At 38.1% G+C, this 18632-nt stretch overlaps 1 protein-coding gene across 5 annotated transcripts in view; it reads right to left on the bottom strand.

Moving 5' to 3' along the window:
• The window catches only part of CACNA2D1 (calcium voltage-gated channel auxiliary subunit alpha2delta 1), a 513972-nt gene that overhangs the window by 458394 nt on the left and 36946 nt on the right, over positions 1 to 18632 (bottom strand). The window lies entirely within an intron of this gene.

Raw genomic sequence — 18632 nt, 5'->3', positions numbered from 1 at the left:
GTGATAAAAAAGATAACCAGGAGACCTCTCTCAGATGGAAGGTTTTACCAATAGCTCTCCTCCACACCATATTGCCCCTAAGGAACAGGTTGGTCTTAGTCCTTATAAGATGCTATATTGGAGACCTTTTGTTTATGTCAGTGACCTCTTCCTAGATCCAGAGGCTCAGACCCTCTGGTCTTCTGCCATGACCACTGGGCAATTCCAATAGGATATACGCTTGGTGGGTGTCAACCAGCACCCAAAAGATTCTTAAGAGTCACCACGATATGCTCCAGGAACACAAGCCCTAATTAAAGTCTGGAAAGATGGGTCCCCAAAGACTCAACTCCAGCCCACATGGAAGGGCACCTACCCTGTAATACTTTCTATCCCCACAGCAGTCAAGGTACCAGGACACAACTCCTGGATTCACTACCCACGAGTCAAGCTTTGAAAGAAAACACAAGAGGACACTCCATATACCTGTGAGCCCCTGGGAGCTATCAGATACCTATTCTGGACTACAAATGAGTGTCATTCTAACGAACACCCCCAAAACTAAGTTTCTAGGGATAAGATTTCTCAGGACAGCTCTAAAGAGCCAACACAGTTTGGCAGGGATTGTACTCCAAAATAGACAGGAGATAGATCTCCTGATTCCTGAACAAGGATGGATTTGAGCTATCTTGAATCAGACATGTTGTTTCTGGGTAAATACCTCCAGCTAACTTAAAGAAAGTCTCACAGTCCTCAAGAAAAACATTCCAGAGCCTATAGGACCTCAAAGAACAAGCTGGAGAGTTCTCGGGGTGGCTACAATCTCTTTTTCGGGGATCCTTCTCCTGGCATGGGGGAATTTGGAGTTGGCTAATGCCCCTACTAATCCTTGTTATCATCATAGTGATACTGCTTGTGATTGCTCCATGTATTATCAATTGTCTAACCCATTTTGTCTCTGCCCAGGTCAACAAACTACAACATGCAGTGCCAGTTTAGCAAGGACATATAAAACTAGGGCCGACCACAGAAAATATCACTAACCCTTAGATGGACACCACTATGAGGACTCTGAGGCTTGAGATTAGCAAGAGGGGGAGGCCCAATGCCCCTTGCCATCCCAGTTCAGCAGGAAGTAGCCAGAGAGACCTCAACGCCCCTATTCCCAAAGAATTGGGGCTCCCATCTCCTGAGGGGGGAATGTTAGGTAGTTAGAATAGGAAAAAGGAATCCAAAATGGTGGTGGCTAAAAGATAAAAGGGAAAAGCCTGTGAAAATAGAACAAAGGAAGATCTGAGGAGCTGACTGAGAACCTCAGGTCAAACAAATAGCCCCCCTGGCTAGCCCCATTTACACAGGGCAGGCTTGGGGGAGGAGAAAAAAACATGTAAAAAGAGGCGCCAAAATTGGGCCTGGGGCCTCTCTTCTCTCCATCTTTTGGGTCAGCCCACTCTTATGCCTGGAGGATGTATTTTCCTTTGCTTGCCAAATAAAACTGAGCTGTAACACTTGTCCTTCCGTTGCTTCAAATTTTTGCTGTGGAGAGACAGAACTAAGGAAATTACAAACTCCCCTGACAATCTGATATTCAAAAAAGCAGGTTATGTTTTGGCTCTGTGTTGGCTTACTTTACTAGTGGCTAAGTGGAGGTGTGATGAGCTCTTAGAGGACAGATTAGAATTCTAGATGCTCCAGCCACCACAGTACTCTATTCTGAGAGCAAAATTCACAGAACTGTGAAAATCAGTTCAGGTGGGTTGCTCATTGTGCACAGCATTTTCCATTTCACATACAGTCCACGAAGTCAGAGGCCCTGTGACCTACGCTTTGTGAGGGAATAAGCCACAGGATGTTGTCTAAGAGGCCAGAGAGCAGCCAAGCAACATTCAAGGCCATCAAAGTTCACCAAACTTGAGGTTCACTGGCTTCTCTAGAGCAGTATTTTCTTCTCAGGGAAAAAAAGAGCAAAAAAGGCTTGTCTGAAATAAGTGTGAGCCCCTGTATAGTGTGCACCTTTTGAAGACAAGGTGAAAGCACATAAATTTACTCCAAAAGGCAGGATATTCAGGGTCTCACCTCAAGATCTGATACTCTAAATTTCTGTTTTCTAGAAAAGAGAGGAAATAAACTGTACACTTGGGGAAAAAAGGAGCGGGGGGGGGGGGGGGGGGGAGGGGGACGGAGTGTAAATCAGCCAACAATGATGGGAGATTATTTTAAACTCCTAGACTGTGTTCTTTAATGGAAATTTATCACTATGGCTGTCATTTTCTACTCCAAACATTTTAATGCACACTAGAGGTTAATAGTGGGGAAGGAAATGGCAACCCATTCCAGTACCCTTGCCTGGAAAATCCCATGGATGGAGAAGCCTAGTAGGCTACAGTCCACGGGGTCACTTAAATACTCACACTGATGGTACTTCATAAACAACTGAATTTCAAATTTCATTTATATATTACATATGATCTGATTTTTTTAAAGATTTCCTGGATTCTTTGCTTCATCTCCATTGTTAAATGTGCATGCTAATAAAAACCACACACAGGTGCACAATAGTATATACGATGTTACTTCTCATCTCTCTGATGCAAAGAACTCAGTCATTGGAAAAGACCCTGATGCTGGGAAAGATTGAAGGCAACAGGAGAAGGGGATGACAGAGGATGAGATGGCTGTATGGCATCACCGACTCTATGAACACAAGATTGAGCAAGCCCCGGGAGTTGGTGAAGAAGAGGGAAGCCTGGCATGTTGCCGTCTTTGGGGTCGCAAAGAGTAAGACACAACTGAGCAACTGAACTGAACTGAACTAGCCTCCCTACCCCAGAAGCCTTATAATAATGCTGTCCCACTTAGCTAATACTGAATTTGATGCCTCATTCTTAATGTGTGACCATAAAAACTCTCAGCCTCAGTTTCCTCATCTTTAAAATGTTGGCAGCAATACCTAACTTACCGGGTTGTTAGGAGAATTATATTAAATAAGTATGCAGGTATGTTAAATATATCTCACATGCTATATTCTGTGTTAAGTTTAAAAATATGTACTTGCAACAGCAGAGAAGACAGTTAAGAGCTGTCAAGATTTTCTTAGGGATCTTCGGGGATTATAATTTAACCAGCAAAATGAGGATGAAATAGCATTACAGAAATCTACAAAGGTTTACAGAAAGGGCAATGTGAGTGTTGCACATCTGAATGAAAATACGTAGAACACTTTAATATACTCAGTAACAGCATCTGTAGGAAGAAGACTGGAAAGATCAATTCCTCTTTGGGGGTCTTCACCTGCCTGTATCAGAAAGCACAGTCACCAGTCTTTATCTGTGTGCCAATATCCCTGTTTTCTTGAGTAAAAGAAAAGTCTGCTGGGAAAACCATATCTTCTCCCAGGGCTCAGGTACCTGTGCAAACCTGGAGGTAAATTAGAGTTGAAGCTTCATAGACTCTTTAGGGATTCCTGAAAGCAGGTCTTAAGGACTACATCATCACCAAGAAATAGCCAATTAACAATAAAATAACAGCAGAGGTACAAAATACCGCTTCTAGAAAAGGGATTTATTAACTGAGAATGTGTACAGTTTCAGAGAACTGAGGAAGCCTGGTCCCCATTTTTTTTCCCCTTTAAGATGTTTACAGTCATGGGACAGCACCTCCCACACACACTTAAACATAATACATACAAAACTATGTCTCTAATGTAGAAAATGCTAATTACTGAATGGATTAACAGAGTTCTAAAGGTGAAACAAATTTAATGCCTATCACAGAAATTTTTGAATGTAGTATTATTTTCATTTTTAGAGAACTTCACTGAGATACAATTTATATACAATTTCTCACTAAAAATGTAAAGTTAGTGTTTTTTTAGTCAAGTCATAGGACTGTGCAACCATTACTACTATGTAATTTTAGATCACTTTTGTACCCCCTGAAAGAACCTATGCATCCATTAGTAAGCAATTTCCATTTCTTCTACCTGTCCTCCCCCATGACTAAGTCCAGAGCTGTTGCTAATCTACTTTCTGTCTCTGTAACTTCTCTATCTTTTAATCTTTATACAAATGAAAGCATAAACTATGTAGTCTTCTTTGTCTAGTTTATTTCACTTAACCTAAGGTTTACAAAGTTCATCTTTTCTCTTACTTTTCATTTTTAAATATTTTTCATAAGCCTAAATGTAGGACTTTACATTCAACCCTACATAATTTCATCTTTTTAGTTATGGCTCATGTTCTGATCTATCAAAAATAATTTTAACTTACAACAATCCTTCAAATAAGTTATTATTTTACTAACAAAAAATAGTGACAGCATGGTCACTGGTGGGGAATAAAAAAAGTGAGAGAGAGAAAGAGACAGTAATTACCACTCATGGGTGCTCAGTCACTCAGTCATGTCTGACTCATTGTGACCCCATGGACTGTAGCCCACCAGTCTCCTCTGTCCATGGGATTTTACAGGCAAGAATACTGCAGTGGGTTGCCATTTCCTTCTCCAGAGGAGCTTCCTCAATAGGGTATCAAACCTCAGTCTCCCTCGCTGGCAGATGGGTTCTTTACCACTGAGCCACCGGGAAGCTTTATAAAGCAATTAATTCATGCTAACTCTAGAATAATTTGCATATAAGTAGCACTATCCATATAACAACAATACTCCATTTTATAAACAAGCTAATGCTTAAACCAAGAAAGTACTTTGTTTATGCTCACACAGCAAGGAAGCTGTAAGTCTGGGGTTCAAATCCAGATCTGATTTTCTGAAGCCCATACTGTAAGCCAGTAGAATCCATGATCTCCCACGACATTCTTTAGTTCCCAGTTATGTAATAATATCCAGGAGCATTACTATGTACATTTTCTATACATGTATTACTTCATCCTAGTAAATGGAAAACATAATAAAATAGATATTGTGATCTTCAACGTACATTAAAAGAATCTTAAATTCAGAAGGGTTAGGAAACCTGTCCAAGTTTACCAACTAGTGTGTGACAGAGCTGGTGTTTACATACATTCTTTTTCATAAGGTAGCAACTCCATTTACTAACAGTGGTTTCACCTAAGGTTGATGCAATCCTGATACTCACCTTTTCTACCCATGAAGAAACACAAAAGAATCTTTAGACTCTTTCTTCCTTCCCAGGTACTCAGTATAGAAAAGCAGTGGAGTAAAAAAGCCAAAAACTCGCCCCAAAATATGTACTTCTAAGGAAGACTACTGGCCCATTAACAAATGTCTCCATCAGTATCTTACCATCTGCTGTTTGTACTGTACTTGTCAATATTGAGCATCATTCACAGTTCATACGATCATACAAAATCTCAGAAACCACAGAGTACCAACGTGTAAAAAAAAAAAAAGCTATTTCAAAGATGGTTTTAGGATCAGATAACACATTCACTGCACAAGTATATAACTAGATGGAAACAAGTTATGTCTTCTGCATGTTTTCTATGTCCATGAAAAATTACTCAATTTCTAGCACGAGATTGAACAGGACTGGCAAATTACACAGTGTAATCTCCTCTTCTGCTGACCCACTTGACATTTTTCCCACTCATCTAATTCTGAAGTCTCAGATTATCCAAACTAATCTGTTTAAATTCAAAATACAATGAAATTTAATTATCCATGTCATAAAGGGTACTGATATTATGTCAGACTAAGGTAGACTACAGCACAAAAATATTATATTTGGCCTTTAAATACCTTAAATATTTTCACACGATAGATTTTTCTTTTCTCAAGACTTGTTTCGTTCCCTTGTACAGATTCAAACCAAACAGAAGGTAAAGTTGGTAGTCCCATATGGCAGCATTGAAAGGGAGCTAGAAAGATTAACTACCTTCCCACCTGTAATTAGTCATTCCTTGTTTTATATAAACTTTTCTCCCTTTCCTGAAATGTTCTTTTATTTTAGAATGCCCCTGTGAGGGCGACATATTAAAGCACTATCAGCTGAGAATAAATGAATTTATTATGATTAAGAAAACACATAAGACAATATTTTTGAACACTAAGTACCTCAGAGAAAAAGAACATCATCACTGGGTTCTATCCCACGTCAGTGCAAAAATTCTGATTATAAATACTACCCCTTAGATGTAAAGGTTCAAGTGTCTCTGTAAGTCATTAGGAAACAGCAAAGATAAGAAATAAATTTATTATCTTTCATTTTGAAACAGTGTTCCCCCTTTCCAAGTAATAAATATTCTAGGAGTGATAACAGTTTGATTATATTATCAATAATTTCCATGAATTTTATAAATATAAAGTTATAAGTAAGCAGTCTTCCAGCTCAGTGTTGAAAGATTCAAATACAATAAAATGACAGACTACAAAACAAGCAAAGGGCAGTAATTCTTGAATTACCTTGAAACAGCATCTGCATGGAGAATTTTTACCTATATACGGAGATGTACTATTTTTATGCAATAGGGAAATGCTATTTCTTATGGAAAGAATAATGCTGCATATGTCCTTACATGGAAAGTATATGTATAATCCAAGCTAAATGCTACACAGATGTGCTCGTTATACAATCAACTCAAATAACAATACTGGATCTACAGTAACAAAAATACAGACAAGTAAAAAGACAGGCTAATAAGATATATATTTCATTAGAAATGGAATTAAAAGTAAAACTTAACGATTCCCTCATGGTCCAGTGGTTAAGAATCCACTCTGCAATGCAAGGGACACAGTTTCAATCACTGATCCTAGAAGATTCCAGATGCCTTGGGGCACCTAAGCCCGTGGGCCACAACTCCTGAGTCTCCTCTTTGGAGCCCACGAGCCACAGCCACTGAGTCCAGGTGCTTCAGCCACTGAAGTCTGCGCGCCTGGAGCCTGTGCTTCCAGAGAAGCCACCACAGTGAAAAGCCTAAGCACCACAAGCAAAAGTAGCCCCCACTCTCGGCAACTACAGAAAACCTGCACGCGGCAACAAAGACCCACCACGGCCAAAAAATACATATATAAAAAATAAGTCAATAAAGAAATCTTTAAAAAAAAAAGTAATCATTTGAGTATTTTATTTCAATGTAATAAGCAACCAAAAAAAATGTACTTTCTGTCCATTCTTAAATTATTTTAATATAAAAAAAAAAACCTTGAAAAAACTTTTCCAACACATAAAATCCATTTATCAGAATACCTGATAATGAATGATCTATCTTAGGCATAGCTACCAAATGTTGCGCTGTGTGGTGCTAGAGGTAAAGAACCTGCCTCGCTTGCCAAAGCATGAGATACAAGAGACGGCAGGTTCGATCTCTGGGTCAGGAAGATCCACTGGAAGAGGGCATGGCAACCCATTCTAGTATTCTTACCTGGAGAATCCCAGGGACAGAAGAGCCTGGCAGGCTATGGTCCATACGGTCTCAAAGAGTCGGAAATGACTGAAGAAATTTAGCACACATGCACATTTACACTAAAACTTTCACTTGTGTCTGACATAAAGAAGACTAAGAAAAACAACTGTAAACAACTATTTATTCTTGATATTCTAAAATGTAAAATCATCATATAAACATAAAATAACTAGATACCTGACTTGCTGATAATATGTACATATGTGTGTACATATAAATTGCACATTTTATTTATAGATAATTTGATACATCCCTAATGCAATACCAGTGGGAAAACAGCAGAAATAACAGAAACTTAGAATGAGAAGTGAAAAAAATTCTGCTAAAGGTCAGAAGTAAAACATAAACATCTACTGAGCCTTTGGTATGTGCCAAGTATACAATAAGAGGAACGGTAATAAAAAAGATTCAATTTTTACTCAGATAATAGAGAAAATAATTTATTAAAATAAATTAAGTATAGTAAGTACATCAATAAAGACAAGTACAAGTGCAACATGACCTAGAGGAGGGTTTGATTAACTCTGAGGTGAAATGGATGATGAGAGGATTTGAAGTAAGCTCTAGAGCAGGGGTCCCCAACCTCCAGGATCTAATGTCAGATGATCTGAAGTGGAGCTAATGTAATAATAGTAATAGAAATAAAGTGTACAATAAATGTAATGCATTTAAATCATCCCAAAACCACCCCTCCCTAACTCCATCCATGGAAAAGTTGTCTTCCAAGAAACTGGTCCCCGGTGTCCAAAAAGTTGGGGACTGTTGCTCTAGAGAATACATCTACCTGAATTTAAGTCAGAACTTAGTGATTTTATCATTAATACCTTCAATCCTCTTTCTTATAAAGAGTTTAAAAGAATAGAAAGAAGGAAGGGAGGGAAGGAGGATGAAGAAAACTAGAAGAAAGGAAGAAAGTAAAAGAGGAAATAAAGGAAGGAAAAAAATAAAACTAAACTTTACATGCTGAAATCTATCATGATACATAAGAGCACTTGAGTGTCAGGTTATCAGTAATCAATCACTTGTCAGCTAGTTTGCTTCACAGACCCTTTTTGAAAGCAGTGTATCCTGCATAGAGAACATGGAATAAGAGACCACTCTCAAAAAAGCAACATGCATCACATATATCTGGGGGGGATTTTAGGGGCTTGTTTGGTTTTTCTTGTTGGTGGTTGGCTTATTTGTGCTTGTTTTCCTAGAATGCTTCCTTTAAAAAAAAAAAAAAGGAGATTTCTCCAAAAAATGACACATATCTCAAGCTATTAACATTTAGTATATTATAAAAAGTTCCTAAGCCCTTATAATATTGGACTAGACCCATGACCTTCCAAACTAGTTTTACATTTGGGAGAGGAAAATTAGACACTAGTCATTAATTTCCTTAGCTACAGCCATTGCATATGAAAGCATGGAGGGAAGAAGCGACAGGGAAGAGGAAAATGGAGCCACGACACCAGTGGTTTACGTTGCAAGTCTCAAATACTTGATAAAACCCAACCATCAGAAGTACAAGAGTCAAAGACTGATGATCTGTGAAAGGAGACGAAAAGGGATAACTAAAACAGAGGAAGAAACCAAGAGGCTCAAGGCCACCTGAAACCCTTATTAGTCGGGACTTACAGAAAGCCATTGCCCTCCCCTGTTTAACTAAGTAGAACCAATCACCAGATACTGTTACAGAATGGAGTCCCTCCCCCAAACACCAGCTCTCTTACTTACAACAGTCTACAATGTCTTGTCTTTTAAACCTCCTTCACCCTCAGCCACAAGAATAAACACTAATAATGATAATGATGACAATAAGCATAGCAGAAAGAAGAGAAGGCATCTCCTATTTGCCAAAAGCTATGGTAAATGGCCTACTTTCAAAGCAACCTATGGGTAGATTAGTCAGTCCTTTGCAAATGTATTTTAAAAAATACTTATTGAATGTTTATTACATGTAGGATACTACTCTAGACCTTCAGAATACAATATTGACCAAAAAACATAAAACATAACTCTGATAGATTGCACAATCTGGCTGAGTAAACTGAGCTACAGAGAACTTAAATGATATTTGCCCAGCATTGAACACCAGGTAAGTGACAAGGGCAATGTCAAGCAATCTGATTCCGGGACCCACTTCCTCATACCACGGACTTTAACTGCTTTGGATGTAAGAGCACAACTGCCAGGGCTCAGGCATGGCACTCTGCTTTTCAGATTTTATATTTTTCCACTTAATACTGCATAAGGAGTAATTCAATGGTAATACAGTTACATTAAAACCTCTAAGCACAAAACTCAAAAAGCAGGCAAGGTGAAAATACTAACTCTAAAAGTGTTTGAGGAACTAAACTGAATACTACAACAGTCATTGATATAAACAGTTGATTATAGTTAATAGTTTATATGAGTTCAGTTATACTCTAAAGGAAGTTAGAATAGCATGCATATCTATCTATACTTACAATACAACATTTCACATTTTGGTCAGTGTTTTGTAGTAAGAGCATATTTTCTCAGCCTAAAGAAATATTCTATAACAGAACGAAAATTGCAATTAGAGTCAAGTAGATGACTCTAACTAGTCTGAGTCTCCACTGATGTATTTAAAAATGAATAAATAAATAAAGGGCATAAGAGACACTCCTGGCATTTGTTTGATAGGCTTAAGTAAGATAAATGTAAAAATGCTATGCAAACTAAAGAATGCAGTGTTCTTTATCATTCTCTCTTCACAGAAATACAGAATTATTTGGACTTCCCTGATGCTGGGATGGATTGGGGGGGGCAGGAGGAGAAGGGAACGACAGAGGATGAAATGGCTGGATGGCATCACTGACTTGATGGACATGGGTTTGAGTCAACTCCGGGAGTTGGTGATGGACAGGGAGGCCTGGCGTGCTGCAATTCATGGGGTCACAGAGAGTCGGACACGACTGAGCAACTGAACTGAACTGAATATACCCTATTACTCTGGTAATTATTAAACTTTGCCTATGTACAATTCAAAATAAAATACTCTACCCTTAACTCCTTAACCCAAACTCAAGTTTTAGTAACCATTATTTCTGAATTGATACTAGCTTCTGAACTGCCATATTGCTCCCTTACTCTCCAAGTTTTCTCTTTCCCACTTTCAAGTTCTATACAATTTTTAAGCAATGCAGAGTGCTAGGTTTAAGTATATAAGTCCCTTAATCTAGGTCTTTAAAGATGAAGATATTTGGATAATCTTAAATCAGCTAATATTTCTTTCATATTAGCACTTCTCAGGGCTGACTCACCACTTAGTGGCTACACAATATATTTCTTCCCCGGGGATTCCTTGTACTTGCTACTCCTTTACTTCCTCAATTTGTAATATGTGCATGTGTTCTTAGTCCCTTGGTCGTGTCCGACCCTTTACGGCTCCATGGACTGCAGCCAGCCAGGCTCCTCTGTCTATGGGAATTCTACAGACAAGAATTACCCTCCTCAAATTGTAATACTGCCCTTCAATTTTGTTCACCGTGTAGAACCTTTTATGTAAAACTCACTATTGTTCTGAAGTTTGGTTTTCCTGGCAGCTATCTTGCTACTTTACATATCCAAAACTGAAGGAATGATATCACTTGCACGTGGAATCTAAAAAAATGATATAAATTTTTTACAAAGTATAAATAGGCCCCCAAACAAAGAAGACAAACTTATGATGACCAAAGAGAAAGGCATGAGGAAAGTATATTGAATATATTTATAGACTTTATGTATTTGTGTTTATGGGACTATTTTAGATTGTAAGTGATCATTCTTAATAACAAAATTCATTTTGCATAGACTTGAGCATTTGAAAATGTAAACATCTATGCTGATGGAGCCCACAAACTAGTGCAAGAAACACAGGGCAAAGGAGTGATAATAATATAATGCAGTTAAGAGTTTTAATGAGGTATCTGACAATGAAAGGGCAGTATTAGTATTGAAGGCAGCAACAAATTTTCCTCTGATTGCCAAATTTACTGAACATATATTGCCATATTATAGAATGTACTAAGCCCACATGACTTCATTTAATTATCATTGCTGCATTCTGTGACAGGTGCTTATATGGATGAGACACACAGAGGTTAAACAACTTACCAAAGTAATACAGTAGTGGAATCAAGATTCACTTTCAAGACAAAAGAGGGTCTTGAAAGATGAAACGTTTTTCATTAGGTGATAAAAGTGGGAAAGAGCAGGCCAGTAATGGGAATAAAATGTATTAACAGCCAACAGTCACGAGTATGTGAAAGGGCTGGTCAGAGACCCCAGAGGGACAGGATTGGACAGGTGATAAGAGCAGCCAAAGGCCAGGCCTCATAAACAGTCTGCCTCCAACTGCTTTTCTACCTAAATATCTATAGTGATCACTCCAGTACTCTTGCCTGGAAAATCTCATGGACAGAGGAGCCTCCTGCAGTCCATGGGGTCGTGAAGAGTCAGACACGACTGAGTGACTTCACTTTCACTTTTCACTTTCCTGCGTTGGAGAAGAAAACGGCAACCCACTCCAGTGTTCTTGCCTGGAGAATCCCAGGGACGGGGGAGCCTGGTGGGCTGCCGTCTATGGGGTCGCACAGAGTCGGACACGACTGAAGCGACTTAGCAGCAGCAGCATCTATAGTCATGTCATTCTTTGAACATTACATCTATAGGAAACTCAGGTTAAACCACAACTATCAGCATACAAGAAAGAATGATTCTGCAGCCTTAGAGCCCCAGACCTAATAAACACTTAGGAGAGAGACTCACAGACAGTGAAGAAGAAAGAATACTGAGCTCAGAGAAAAGGATCAAGATCGCCTCTTGATTTTTGGCCCAGCCAATCAGCTGATTTTCCACTCCTACAGGTGAACTGTCTGTGCCACAGTACAAACATTATTCCACTTACAGACACTTATTTTAACAATGAAGTTTTCAAGTCAGAGTCTGTATGTTTTAATTTTTTATTATGTACTATGCGTTGAACTATTACATAAATATATGCATGTGTACATATGTGTGTGCACTTATCTATTCACACTACAGTACTATACCCAGAGATGCAATATGCTATTAGACACAATGAATAAAATAAATAACATTTTAGAATTGCTCTACTCATTTCTGAGTGAGGTTTCACTGAAAAATCACAGTAGTTTGTCTCTTTCCTTCTTTACCTCTATCCTCCCTCCCTTTCATCCATTTTTGCTTCTTTTTTTTCTTCCTTGTTTTGTTCACCCTTCTGTTCTTTCATTACTTCTTTGATTTATCAACTAGGAGTTATTTTGATATTGGAGCAGAGAACCTTCTACAATTAAGTCACCCATTCAACTCAGACCAATACGGTCAGTCACCAAAATCTTACTGGACTGTGACTATTATGAAATTGAGTAAAGTTTTCCATCTCATAAAGTCACAAAATGAAAAGGCACTCTTGCTTCCATCAATTCTGTTTGTCTCCATTGTGATTTAACAATGCTTTATGTTTTAAATAGCTATGTAGGAACTGAACTTTTCCACCAGATAGTAAAATAATTTAGAAAAAAACAAAAAATGCTCTTAACAATAGAACAAGTTTAGGTTTACAATTCCCTTTTATAAACTGGTAAAACTTTTATATAACAGTTTTATTTGTAAATGGCTAAAAACTAAAAGCTCTATCTCCCACTCACCCTTTCTTTCCATTTTACACCCTCCATCTCAAAAAAAAGACAAAAAAAAAAAAAAAAAAAAGCCCAAAATAAGGCACTGAAGAGTTACTATTACAATTCACATCCACTTTCTCTAAAGCTTAATGCACCTAAACTATGACAGAAAACCCTTCTGTATTTAAATCACTTTCTTCCAATTTTCAGATTTATAGCATCACTCATTCATTTATTTAGGCAACTGTTTTTTGGTACCTAAGATATGCCAGCTTTTGTGTTAGGCATTAAAATAAAAGATAAATAAAACATTTATTCATTCACTATGCTGACCACAAAATCGGCATAGAAGAGAAATATTTCCTTCCTTACTTACTGAAAATAGTCTTAGACATCATTCTAACCAGCTCTATCATTCCCACCACTGCACAACGGACAGGATTACACTAACTAGCGTGGAATGAGGGCTGACCTAAACTATGCAGATGCCACACAGTGGGGGAAAACTGGAATGAATGATGAGGAAGTAATTCCAGTGTCCTGCTCAATTGCCTTCCAAAGCTGACAGTAGTTGTTATTATTCCATTTCCTTAAGGGAGAATATCACATCCCTATGGATGTGAGAACTGGACTATAAAGAAAGCTGAGCACCGAAGAATTGATGCTTTTGAACTGTGGTGTTGGAGAAGACTCTTGAGAGTCCCTTGGACAACAAGGAGATCCAACCTGCTCTTCCTAAAGGAAATCAGTCCTGAATATTCATCAAAAGGACTGATGCTGAAGCTGAAACTCCAATACTTTGGCCACCTGATGCAAAGAACTGATTGATTTTTAAAAGACCCTGATGCTGGGAAAGATTGAAGGTGGGAGGAGAAGGGGACAACAGAAGATGAGATGGTTGGATGGCATCATCAACTAGATGGACATGAGTTTAAGTAAGCTCTGGGAGTTGGAAGCCTGGCATGCTGCAGTCCATAGGGTCACAAAGAATTGGACACGACTGAGCAACTGAACTAAACTGAACTGAAGGGAGAATATTTTTCAAACATCACATTGAGGAAAAAGTTATTTATCTATGATTTACAGGTTTTTTAAGGATTGATTAAGCTTCCAGCATCACCCAAATTCAACTATACTCCCTTGCCAAATGTAATGACAATAGAAATACTCCAGTTCTATGAGGAAAATATATTAATACTGTAAATACAGAATAGTTTTTAATATGTGCACAGAGATTTTAAGGAAGGGGGGGGTCCCTCATAGCTTAGTCAGTAAAGAATCTGCTTGCACTGCAGAAAACTCGGGTTCAATTTCTGGGTTGGGAAGATACCCTGGAAAAGGAAATGGCAACCCACTTCAGTATTCTTCCCTGGAGAATCCCATGGACAGAGGAGCCTGGCAGGCTACAGTCCATGGGATGGCAAGAGTCTTACACGACTTAGTGACTAAACCACTAAGGGATAAAACCCACTGCAGCGAACTGAATTCACTCTCTTCCCCCTTTCTCTACCCTCCATTCCCAACCCCTACACTGAGTCAGTAGCCAAAGGAGGACACCAAAGTACAAAGATGAAAGAAAAGAGTCAAATTCTTGGATGAGAGTTCTAAGTTCCTGAAACCCTGGCCAAGAGAGATGTGCAAGTGGCTGAGGCCAGTGACCTGAAGGAACCTCAGGGTTGCAATAAGGAGGACACAGAGTGACATGTGAAAGAACAAGCATATCTAAGTAGCTGCAGCAGGGACAGAGGCCAAACGCGTGTCACTTCAAAGAATGTTAGACAAAACCTTCCTTTCCAAAGCCAGAGAAGCTACTTAAGCCATCCTCAGATCTTAAACTGCCAGCCCTAGTTCAAATGGGTTCAAATTGATTGAGGTTAGTTAAAAGTAACTAGCTTAAGTTCTCTATCATTATTCTTAAGGCTCCAATTTCAAATAAAGTTCAATCATAGGGGAATAAATTTTATATTTCCTTTATGCTTGCTTTTGTATGTATCAGAGAACTTTCGATTAAAGCCAAACTTTAATTCTACATTTGCACCACAAGATAACTTTTAATTAAGACTACTTCCTTATTCCTCACCCTCAGTCAGTACTATGAATTTTACACTCAGAAAAGAAAACCAGGAGCCTGTGTGCCCTATGTCTCACATAGTTTCTCCCTCTGGTGTCAACAGAAAAGATATTTGCTAGATCAGTAAAGTCCAGAGAGTACAGTGATTTGCCAAATATGGTCCACTGAAGCACTGAGAATTTAGGGTTAGGTTTCAGCATTTGTTGCTGTCACTCAGATACTAAATCTATATTTACTTGAGGCAGTGAGTGGAGATTTAAATAGAAAAATCCAAAGCATCCAAGGTACTTGCCTTTCCTGACTTAGCTGTTTTTGAGAGTTACTCTCATGGAGCTATAGTCTTTCAAAACTGGTCAAATAAAATTCTATTGGTATTATCATAAATTTTGTAGAGGATTAGCAAAAAAAAAAAAAATTAACTTTCTCTTTACCATTTTATGATTATCTGACTGGTCATTTCATGTCACTGTTCATGGGGATTCCAAACATAAAATATGACCAGTGTCAAAATACAGTAAGTGCTCTCAATTTAAAAATGAAGATGTATGTCTAATTATGATAATAGTAACATGAAAATAATAGACCATTAATACACATTACTTTTAAACATATTAAAATTTAAATATAAAATTCTATATTAAAATTTAGCAGAATGGTCTGAGGACATAGAATTAAGGTTTAAAATCACCATATAAATTCAGATGTACAGATTAGGTGAACAAAATAATATTTCTAAAATTGGGGAAATCATTTATCAGTAAAGGCAATACAACATTCTGCCCACCTGCTAAAAAAGCTAAAAAACAAAACCTGAATAAAATATAGAAGCTGGTCAATAGGAAAATAATGGATGAAGTCTAGGAATTCACACTGTAACTGGTGGGCCAATAGCAATGTTGCAGGTGGAATGTAGAAGGGGATTCCAAAGAACATGGCTCAGCATGTATTATACCACACAAATTATCAAGTCTGTACAACTGGAACCATTTTTCAAGTGTGGGGACTGGAGTTCAAATGGTGTTGGTTGGAAGACACCCCCCAAACTAACATCACAGAGCATCACATCGGCAAGTGTTCCTATCTTTGAACAACAGTTTGGATTCTTGTGCTTTATGTAAAAGGAAAAGGATGCTGACACTGAAGCTGTGCACATGTGGGGGCAGGAGGGATATGGGAAATCAATGTACTACTCTCTTCTCAATTTTGCTGTGAACATAAAGCTACTCTAAAATATAGTGTAGTCACTCGGTCGTGTCTGACTCTCCGTGACCCCATGGACTCCAGTCCCCCAAGCTCCTCTGTCCATGGGATTCTCCAGGCAAGATCACTGGAGTAGACTGCCATTCCCTTCTCCAGGACTCTAAAACATAAAATCTTTTTAAAAAATTCTCATTTTGGAGACAATCTGGCTCAGAAATCATAGCTTTAGTGTTCAACACATTGCTTTTCTTTTCTGTAAATCCTTACCTATTTTAATCTTGGAAGCTTTTTCCCCCCTCTCTACTTTGTTAATTTTAGACTTTCCACTTTCTTTACAACCTCACCAACTAATCAATTTTAAAGTTTTTTCAGTAATTATAATGAATTAACAGTTATGTTTAAGCAATTTCAAATGGTAGGTCCATATATATAAAAACTAATGTCAACAACCACATATTCTATTTACTATTGCTGGGAGAAATTTCAATAACCTCAGATATGCAGATGACATCACCCATTTATGGCAGAAAGTGAAGAAGAACTAAAGAGCATCTTGATGAAAGTGAAAGAGGAGAGTGAAAAAGTTAGCTTAAAGCTCAACATTCAGAAAACTAAGATCATGGCATCCAGTCCCATCACTTCATGGGAAATAGATGGGGAAACAGTGGAAATAGTGGCTGACTTTATCTTTTTGGGCTCCAAAATCACTGCAGATGGTGACTGCAGCCATGAAATTAAAAGACGCTTACTCCTTGGAAGGAAAGTTTTGAACAGCCTAAATAGCATATTAAAAAGCAGAGATATTACTTTGTCCACAAAGGTCTGTCTAGTCAAGGCTATGGTTTTTCCAGTGGTCATGTACGGATGTGAGAGTTGGACTATAAAGACAGTTGAGCACCAAATAATTTATGCTTTTGAACTGTGATGTTGGAGAAGACTCTTGAGAGTCCCTTGGACTGCAAGGAGATCCAACCAGTCCATCCTAAAGGAGATCAGTCCTGGGTGTTCACTGGAGTGACTGATGTTGAAGCTAAAACTCCAATACTTTGGCCACCTCATGTGAAGAGTTGACTCACTGGAAAAGACCCTGATGCTGGGAGGGATTGGGGGCAGGAGGAGAAGGGGATGACAGAGGATGAGATGGCTGGATGGCATCACCAACTCAATGGACATGGGTTTGTGTAGACTCCAGCAGTTGGTCAGGGACAGGGAGGCCTGGCATGCTGCGGTTCATGGGGTTGCAATGAGTCGGACACAACTGAGCGACTGAACTGAACCCCTCTAAAAATATTATAAGGAGTCCAATAAGGCAGATATGTTAATAGTAAAAGTATTCTGCCGAATTGAAGAATGTGATTGGCACAGACAGAAAACTCTAGCACAGCTTAATTTTATAGCTGCCTGACAGTTGTCTCCAATTCTTTGTTCAAATACTTCTGAGGGTTCTGCCTACCACCCTAAGTGGTGTGAACACAAAGAGCACACATACCAGGTGTGTGAGCTTCCTTTGCTAGAGCTGTGAAAATGTATTTGAAATCTGAAGAGACAATGGGAAATGAATCTGACATCCCTATTAATGTAGTTTTACTTCAGTGAGACTTTTTCATGTCACTAAATAAAACGTACATACACAAAATGTCTCATATTTCTGTACCTCCATAAAATATACATTCCTGTATTCCCCCAAATATTGGAAAAGTACTGCTATTAATATACTTATTAACTAAGTTTTTCTTGATAATCTGCACATTGGCCAAAAAAAAAAGACTAAGCTCGCTGCTAGAATTTTGAATCAGGGTTCCTTTTAACAAAAAGGAATGGCACATGTCCAAATATCTATTGAGAACACCAACACTGACATACAGTTGAGAAATAGCAATAATTATTATGAACATGATAGTTTTTATGTCTACGCTGTAGATAATGTGTGGTGTCCATAGAGTTTTGAGGAATTTCTTGCCTCTGCTTACTTAATACACATAGACTAGGTCAGAACTTCTACTAAGACCAGGAAGACGGTTTAATGCTACAATGAAGTAATTTTACTCTGTACTCTAGACATAATATTGACACCTAATGGTATTTACATAGTTTTTCTTGAAAGAGTATATGCATCAAGAAAGACAGTTCCAAAAACATGTTGGTCAAAGTTAGTGAACTATTAGATCTTTGCAGGAAGAATATTATATAATTTAATACATACTTTTTCTCTTGCTTAATATAATCTTTCTTAACACAACACGTCAAACTGTGAATTCTCTTTTGCTATAAAGAAACATGCAAGGAGTGGTATCTTTCATAGTCTTACATGTCATACATTTCATAAAGAGAAAGTTATATAACATAAGATGAACTTATTTCCAC

This window comes from Dama dama, chromosome 18, assembly GCF_033118175.1.
Source record: "Dama dama isolate Ldn47 chromosome 18, ASM3311817v1, whole genome shotgun sequence".
Taxonomy (NCBI): domain Eukaryota; kingdom Metazoa; phylum Chordata; class Mammalia; order Artiodactyla; family Cervidae; genus Dama; species Dama dama.
Note: the sequence above shows the minus strand (reverse complement) of the source record. Positions and strands in the feature narration are given on the sequence as shown.